Consider the following 9,251-nt stretch of genomic DNA (forward strand, 5'->3'; position numbering starts at 1 on the left):
TTCAGTTTGGACACTTGTTTTTTTGTTAGATGTGGTTAATGCTAGGTTTACAGAGCATAACTATCCTCCTCTTACATGTAAATGTTTACAAGATCAAATGAAAGAATTCTGTTCATCTGGGATACTGTCACGGGTCTCATTCAGGGATCTCTCAAATGAACTGTATATCCACCATTGTGTCAGCAGCTCATTTCTGAGCAGTTAAATGTCCATTTTTTTCTGTTCAGCATGAATGTAAGGCCAGTTTTTAGCCTTCTAAAATAAGTGTCATACCTATCATATCAAAAAATAAAGCAAAAATGCAGGATATTCTGACACCAGGTGTTTTATTTGAACATCTGCCTGAAGTTGTGATGGGTTTTTGAGACACAGTAACTTGGTTCTTTTACTACTATGACTTTATAATGGAGTATTTAACTTATGGCAAGAGTTGTGTTTTTATATATATATATATATATATATATATAATACAGAAAACAAACTTTCACAAGTTTGCAACACAGTTTCACAACATGGGCCAAGTTCCATATTTTGAGATTTGAAGTGAAAAAAAGAAAAAAACAACTTTGACAGCAAACTCAAACATTAAATACAATTGTTTTAATGTATAGGTAAATGTATTTGATTAAACTGCGAAAGGTATTTGAGCACCGTATTAGGTCAGTATTTAATAACACCACATTTGGCAAACATCACACCTTACAAACTTTTCTAATCAAATATGATACTTTGAATTTTTATTCTGGACCTGTATCTGCATTCTTCCTTGCAGATTGCTTCCAGCTGTGAGGTGTTTGATCTATCCATGGATATTTCAGTGCACTTGAAGTCAGTCATTCCAAACCCTTCACCTGGTGTTTTATTAGGGAACTTCATAATTTAATCAAAGTTTGTGTTGGATCATTATTTTGTTGTAGAAGTCATTCTTGTTTCAGCTGTGGTTTCCTTACTGACTGTGACATTCTTCTCAAGGATTTGTTGCTATGTAGTAGAATCCATTCTTTGTCATACTTGGCACAGGAAACTATGCCAGGAGCTGCCGTACAACCCCAAAAAATGGTAAATCCACATCTAAGTAACAGTTTGCAAGGTCTCTTCTTTAAATGCTGCTTCTTTTTTCTCCCAAACATCGTGTGATTGTGGAGTTTTGCTGCAAATATTTTCATAAAAAAAGCCATTGTTTGATTGCTGTCAAAGTTGTATTTACAATTTTTACTTCAAACGTCATAAAGCACACTTTGCAAGTAAGCTGCACTTAAATTGAGATGCCAGGATACTTGAAGCTAGTTTTGGTTCTGAAAAGACAAGATTAAGATAAGGTGTGCTTGGTAACCAAAAACAACCAAGTGTCACCTCTTAGTCTGATCTGTACCTGGTTAAAGATGAAGCAGTGTTGGGGATGGAGAGTTCATGCAGTTCCCATTTAATGAGAAACAAGACCTTTCAGAAATGCAAAAAAAAAAAAAATAATTGATGAATTCTTATTTAAATCAATCGTACATGTTTATTACAGAATGGTCAAAAATTATTAACCATTCATTAAAAATGAACATTTAAATTGTCATTTATTACCACCCTTATTTTCAGTGACAGGATTTTTCCCCCTTTAAACACATCTCATGTTGCTGTATTCTTGGTTACACACGTCATTTAAACTACTGGTAATCTTATGTTCATTGCAAAGTGGTAAAGCTTTAAAAGCTATTCTGTGTATTGAAAACTGACAAGAATTAATACATTTAAAATTATGCCATTCATCACCATTGTTTTGTCAATGAGACACAAAAGGAAAAGATAGTGATTAAAATAGGTTTAAAAAAATAGTCAGTGATAAAGTACCAATTCTAAATCAGTAAACCTCAAACACTACTATGAACATCTTTGTGCTACTTAACATAAAAGAAAAAACAAAGCAACACTTTCAAGACCTTCTAGGATCATCTATGATGTGCTTGTCTTCATGTTCTAGAGGCCTTTAAAACAGTAGCGCAAATAGCGAAAAGAAAGGAAGCCCATTTGATAGGTCATGATGCTATTGGTATGTACACTGGAAAATAGATATGGGTTTGGTTGCAGACCTCAATAATTAAATGAGTGCTTTCTCAATTTTTTTTATTTTTAATAAATTTGCAAAAATCTCAAAAACTTTTTTCACGTTTTCATTATGGGGTGTTGTGTGTAGAATTCTGAGGGAAAAAAATGAATTTAATCCATTTCGGAATAAGGCTGTAACATAACAAAATGTGGAAAAAGTGATGCGCTGTGAATACTGTATGTATGTATGTATGAATGAATGTGTGTATATACATACATATATATACACACACACACATATATACACACATACATACTGTATATATAGACACACACACATGGGATTTACCCCCTATTTACTTTGTTTGCCCCCCAATCACACACACATACAGTGGGGCAAAAAAAGTATTTAGTCAGCCACCAATTGTGCAAATTCTCCCAGTTAAAAAGATGAGAGAGACCTGTAATTTTCATCATAGGTATACCTCAACTATGAGACAAAATGAGAAAAAAAATCCAGAAAATCACATTGTCTGATTTTAAAGAATTTATTTGCAAATTATGGTGGAAAGTATTTGGTCACCTACAAACAAGCACGATTTCTGGCTCTCACAGACCTGTAACTTCTCCTGTAAGAGGCTCCTCTGTCCTCCACTCGTTACCTGTATTAATGGCACCTGTATGAACTTGTTATCAATATAAAAGACACCTGTCCACAACCTCAAACAGTCACACTCCAAACTCCACTATGGCCAAGACCAAAGAGCTGTCAAAGGACACCAGAAACAAAATTGTAGACCTGCACCAGGCTGGGAAGACTGAATCTGCAATAGGTAAGTAGCTTGGTGTGAAGAAAACAACTGTGGGAGCAATTATTAGAAAATGGAAGACATACAAGACCACTGATGATCTCCCTCGATCTGGGGCTCCACGCAAGATCTCACCCCGTGGGGTCAAAATGATCACAAGAACGGCGAGCAAAAATCCCAGAACCACACGGGGGGACCTAGTGAATGACCTGCAGAGAGCTGGGACCAAAGTAACAAAGGCTATCCTCAGTGACACACTACGCCGCCAGGGACTCAAATCCTGCAGTGCCAGACGTGTCCCCCTGCTTAAGCCAGTACATGTGCAGGCCCGTCTGAAGTTTGCTAGAGAGCATTTGGATGATCCAGAAGAGGAATGAAACCAAAATAGAAGTTTTTGGTAAAAACTCTACTCGTCGTGTTTGGAGGAGAAAGAATGCCGAATTGCATCCAAAGAACACCATACCTACTGTAAAGCATGGGGGTGGAAACATCATGCTCTGGGGCTGTTTTTCTGCAAAGGGACCAGGACGACTGATCCGTGTAAAGGAAAGAATGAATGGGGCCATGTATCGTCAGATTTTGAGTGAAAACCTCCTTCCATCAGCAAGGGCATTGAAGATGAAACGTGGCTGGGTGTTTCAGCATGACAATGATCCCAAACACACCACCCTGGTAATGAAGGAGTGGCTTCATAAGAAGCATTTCAAGGTCCTGGAGTGGCCTAGCCAGTCTCCAGATCTCAACCCCATAGAAAATCTTTGGAGGGAGTTGAAAGTCCATGTTGCCCAGCGACAGCCCCAAAACATCACTGCTCTAGAGGAGATCTGCATGGAGGAATGGGCCAAAATACCAGCAACAGTGTGTGAAAACCTTGTGAAGACTTACAGAAAACGTCTGACCTCTGTCATTGCCAACAAAGGGTATATAACAACGTATTGAGATGAACTTTTGTTATTGACCAAATACTTTTTTTTCCACCATAATTTGCAAAAAAATTCTTCAAAAATCAGACAATGTGATTTTCTGGATTTTTTTTTCTCATTTTGTCTCTCATAGTTGAGGTATACCTATGGTGAAAATTACAGGTCTCTCTCATCTTTTTAAGTGGGAGAACTTACACAATTGGTGGCTGACTAAATACTTTTTTGCCCCACTGTGTGTGTGTATGTATAAAATATATACACCCACCCCCAGAGTGTATTAGTTCACTGGAGCATTTTTGTCTTGAACATGCTACATACAATTGCCTACGAGTAAAACTGCTGTAGATCAGTTCATTTTCTACTGGCTGTATTTTGCAGGAATCATGAACAAACTCCAATTTTACAGAAAACTTTTAAATAGTAGCAATAATGGGATTTTAGGTGGAAATATAATTTCACCCTGTAGCACACCCCATAAAAATGGTAGCTTCAGTCAGAGTTGAATGCAACACTTTGATCTATAATTCTGTACCACTGCAGACTTTAAGGGTTTAGATTAAAGAATATACCGCTTGAATCTGGTTTAATACACACAGTATTGACATTCTGGACATTTACATGATCTATGAAATGAATGTTATAAGCATTGTACAGAAAACCGGTGAAAAGAAATAATCTTGTTACCCGTATACAGTACTCACTTTCTGTATGCTGTGTCCATGAAGAACCCTTTTACTGAACTGTGTAAGGGTTTTAAAATGACCAAGGCCTGCCATCACTCCTAGCTTGCATTTTACCCAGGGCTTGAAAAAGGGCCAGTATGCTACACTGACAGTTTTCCAATTGTGTTCTGTGAATCAAAACGTAGTGGCACATTGTAATCAGTCCTCTAAATTCTCCACAATGTTGAACATATTTACCAGCAAGGGCCCCTGCCCCAATCCAGTTTTTTGGAGCTATACAGTGCATCCAGAAAGTATTCACAGCGCATCACTTTTTCCACATTTTATGTTACAGCCTTATTCCAAAATGGATTAAATTCATTTTTTTCCTCAGAATTCTACACACAACACCCCATAATGACAACGTAAAAAAAGTTTGAGATTTTTGCAAATTTATTAAAAAAAAAAAAAAAAACAAAATTGAGAAAGCACATGTACATAAGTATTCACAGCCTTTGTCATGAAGCTCAAAACTGAGCTCCGGTGCATCCTGTTTCCCCTGATCATCCTTGAGATGTTTCTGCAGCTTAATTGGAGTCCACCTGTGGTAAATTCAGTTGATTGGACACAATTTGGAAAGGCACACACCTGTCTATATAAGGTCCCACAGTGGACAGTTCATGTCAGAGCACAAACCAAGCATGAAGTCAAAGGAATTGTCTGTAGACCTCCAAGACAGGATTGTCTCGAGGCACAAATCTGGGGAAGGTTAAAGAAAAATATGCACTATATGTACATAAACGCACTCACCAATACACTGTCTTATATTTGAGTGCCTTTCATACCACATTGCGAGGAATGAATGAGAAGCAGCTGACAGAATAGGGAGCGATTACAGCATGTACCCAAGGAGACCACTTGCTATCCACGTTTTTTGTGCTTTGCCTAACTTTCCTCATAACTCTTCATATTTCATTTTCCATGCAGCTCACCAATCTGTTTCTTTCCAGTGCAGGGTAGCCACTGGCTCAATTTCTCTACGATTACAGCTTGTACTATTCTAGTTACACTATTCATTTGCATGAACAGCAAGCCCCACTTCTGCATAGTGTCAGTGCTGATGTGAAAAAAAGGCCAAAATGTTTAATACTCCACTCACTACAACCCCCGCCCACCCCCCCCCCCCCAAAAAAAAACACCACACAAAAACAAGGGGCAGCTTTTTTCTTCCTATATCACCACCAAATTTAATAAGTCAAAATATTTGGGATAGTTTTTCCTAGTGGGGGTGTTACCCCTAAATATTGACATCAAAATGTCCTCTCTTAGCAGACACCTACTGCCCTAGACGCACCATCCTGCCAAATTTCAGCTTTGTGACTAAACAGGAAATACGGTTTGTTGGTGAATAAGTAGATTACATGAAACCATATATTATGAAGTCCATTAGGCAAAATTATTTGCATCTCTTTACCTTTTTTGGGGGAATATCTGTAAAGAATTTATCCAAAGCTGTATCAGTGAATTAGGCAATGTTATTTAAGCTTCCCAGCCATCACAGGTGCAATAGACTGCATTGGGGTGCAAATAATGGCAGCACTGAGCTCATTACTGGCTCTGTAAACTACAAATCATTGTGTGGCATCAATGCACAGGTCAGCTCTTAAGTGGACAAAATGTTTAACTGCACAAGATGACTAGACATTCACATCACACTCATTCAGCAGGGAAGGCACTGGGTGTGCCGAAATGCACAGTGTGTGTGTATATATATATATATATATATATATATATACATACATACATATACACATACATACATACATACATACATACATATATACACACACACACACTATATAGTCTAGTAACCCTTGATGTTTTTATGATTGGCGTACACCCCCCCACAAATTAGACCCTTATCTTCCAGTTGACACCAAAAAGGAATGAAACATGGCCAGATGAATTCCTAGATTAACAACTGAGCCATTGTAACAAGTAGCCCGGACACAGACAGACGGACACCCTTTTAAAGTCCACCACACGTTTATTTACATACTTCTTATTGTCCTTAGTGCACAACCCAGTGCCTCAAGCACCAAACTCCCCCAAAGTCCAGGCCTCTTACAGTCTTCTCTGGCTGCTCCTCAGGCCGCCTCCTCTCTCCTGCACACAAAACCTTGTCCACTCCTCACCTGACTCCAGTCCTCCTTTGCAGGGAGGCGGCCCCTTTTATAAGTGCCCGGATGGGCTCCAGGTGATCCCTGACACTCCCTAGACACTCCCCTGTGTGGCGGAAGTGCCGGCTGTATTCCGGGAAGCCCTCCGGGTGCTCCCAATCTTCTTCCCCCCAGCACTTCCTGTTGTGGCGGAAGTGTTGGGGTTCTGGGTCCTTCAGGCATAGGGGAGGCCCCTGGCAGAGACCACGGGCCCCTAAAGGAACCAGGGCAGTCGCCCTCTCATGGTCTGGAGGAGGCATGAGCCCTCCTCCTGTCTTCCAGGGCGTCCTGGCTGGGTGCCACCCCCAGCCGTCTGCCACACCACTTTGTCTTAGCGAGTTTGGAATATCTAAACCAACATTACCATTCACATCAGGGGCTTGGTGGGATGGCAGATTAGCATATTTAAGGGTATGTACTTCACTACTGCAGACTGGCTCATAAATACAATGTCTTGCTTCAGTTGGCCAGTCTGAAATCAAACCGCTCTATCAACAAAATTTTGCCGTCTGTATGGAAAAAATTAAGCAAGACTTGCATAGATGGTCAACCCTTAATTCTTCTGGCTAGAGTGAGATGAACATTAAGATGAATATCCTTCCTAAACTTCTTTTTATTTTAAAACATTCCAATATATACCAATAAATCATTTTTTTTTTTTTTTTTTTTAAAAGTTTGATTCAACAATAACCTCATTCATTTGGAACTCAAAACACCCACGTATCCAAAGAGCGACCCTACAAAGACCTCAGGCAGAAGGTGGCATGGCTTTACCTAATTTTCAGTTTTATTACTGGGCAGCAAACATACAAGCCATAAAAACCTGGACACAAATAAATGAACATACACAGGCTTGGTCCGCAATAGAAGTAAAATCTGGTAGTACTTCTTTATACTCCCTGCTCTGCTCTCCAATAAATGTAAGTCATCGCAAATATACTAATAACCCAATTGTGCTTTACTCACTCAGAACATGGAACCAAATTAGAAAGCATTTTAAGATGGAAAATCTTTTATCTGTGGCACCTCTGCAAGGGAACCACCTCTTTCAACCTTCGCAAGTATATCCAGTTTAATACCTGGAAAAGTTTTGGGATTAAAATGCTCAGATCTTTATATAGACAACATATTTACATCTTTTGAACAATTACATTCAAAATTCAACCTCCCAGCTACACATTTCTTTTACTATCTTCAAATTAGAAATTTTGTTAAACAGAAATTACCCGATTTCCCCACCTCACACCCTCCACAATGCTGGAAAAAAATACTGCTCAATTTCGAGGAATTAAACACCATTTCCGCATCATATAAAATTTTAGAGTCCCTACCTTTCAAAGATCCAAGAAGACATTGGGAAGATCTCTTAATATCAGAAAAGGAGTGGAAGGTAGCAAAGCAGAGAATTCATTCGAGTTCCATATGCGCAAAGCATAGAATTATTCAACTAAAAATTATATATCGAGCTCATGTGTCTCGCTTAAAACTGTCCAAAATGTTTCCAGGGCAAGATCCAACATGCGAATGCTGCAACCAAGCTCCTGCCTCACTGGGTCACATGTTCTGGGCCTGCACCAAACTAACATCATTTTGGACAAAAATTTTTAAGTACCTTTCAGACAGCCTTGGTGTCACAATTCCTCCTAACCCACTAACAGCTGTGTTCGGTGTTCTTCCAGATGGACTTGAAGTGGAGAAGGACAAGCAAACGGTGATTGCATTCACTACACTTTTGGCACGCAGACTTATTCTGTTAAATTGGAAGAATCCTAATTCTCCTCTGATAAGTCAGTGGGAAACTGATGTTTTATATTATTTGAAATTGGAAAAAATCAAATTCTCAGTTAGAGGATCTGTACAAAATTTTTTCAAAACCTGGCAGAATCTAATCAATATTATTTTAGAATAAGAGAAATAACTATTACCGCATTTAATCCCCTTCTCCATCTCTTATTTTCATATATATTTATTTATCTTTCTTTTGTTTATTGTTGCCTCATTAAAAAGCCCTAAGCAATTCTCCTTTGGCTAAGCTCTCCTTCTCAGGGGTGGGGTTTGATTTGTCTTCAATTTTATTGGGTTATAAATTGATCTATTTGTATGGAATGATTACAATGAAAATAAAATAAAAATAGTGAAATCAAACAGCTTTATTTTTGCATTACTCGATCCCCCCATCAAAATTTGCAGCACAGATACCTCAGCAACATAACAGACATGTTTTCCTTCCTCATCCTCTTTACAAAGTGTCAAATACAAATCAAGATGTATACCTTCAAGTTTATATCAAAGTAAGACTCTGCCTGCTGGCTTTCATTTCCATCAATTATTCAAAAGACAAGTCCTGTCCATAACTGTACCCACCATTTAAACTGAAAACATTGGTTTCCCTATAAAAGTGGGATATTTTAAGAAAATACTTTACTGACAAGATTAGGGCTTCACATTTGTTTTGCCAGATATTAAGTCCACAAATGCATTTGTTTTTTTGCACTGAATAGAGACTGAATCAATCCAAATCTCAGAATTTACTACTGAATTCAGTTAAACTGAGCAGACTATATTTATACGCAGCAAAATCTACTTACCTAAAAGGTATTGAAG

This window comes from Erpetoichthys calabaricus, chromosome 9, assembly GCF_900747795.2.
Source record: "Erpetoichthys calabaricus chromosome 9, fErpCal1.3, whole genome shotgun sequence".
Lineage (NCBI taxonomy): Eukaryota > Metazoa > Chordata > Cladistia > Polypteriformes > Polypteridae > Erpetoichthys > Erpetoichthys calabaricus.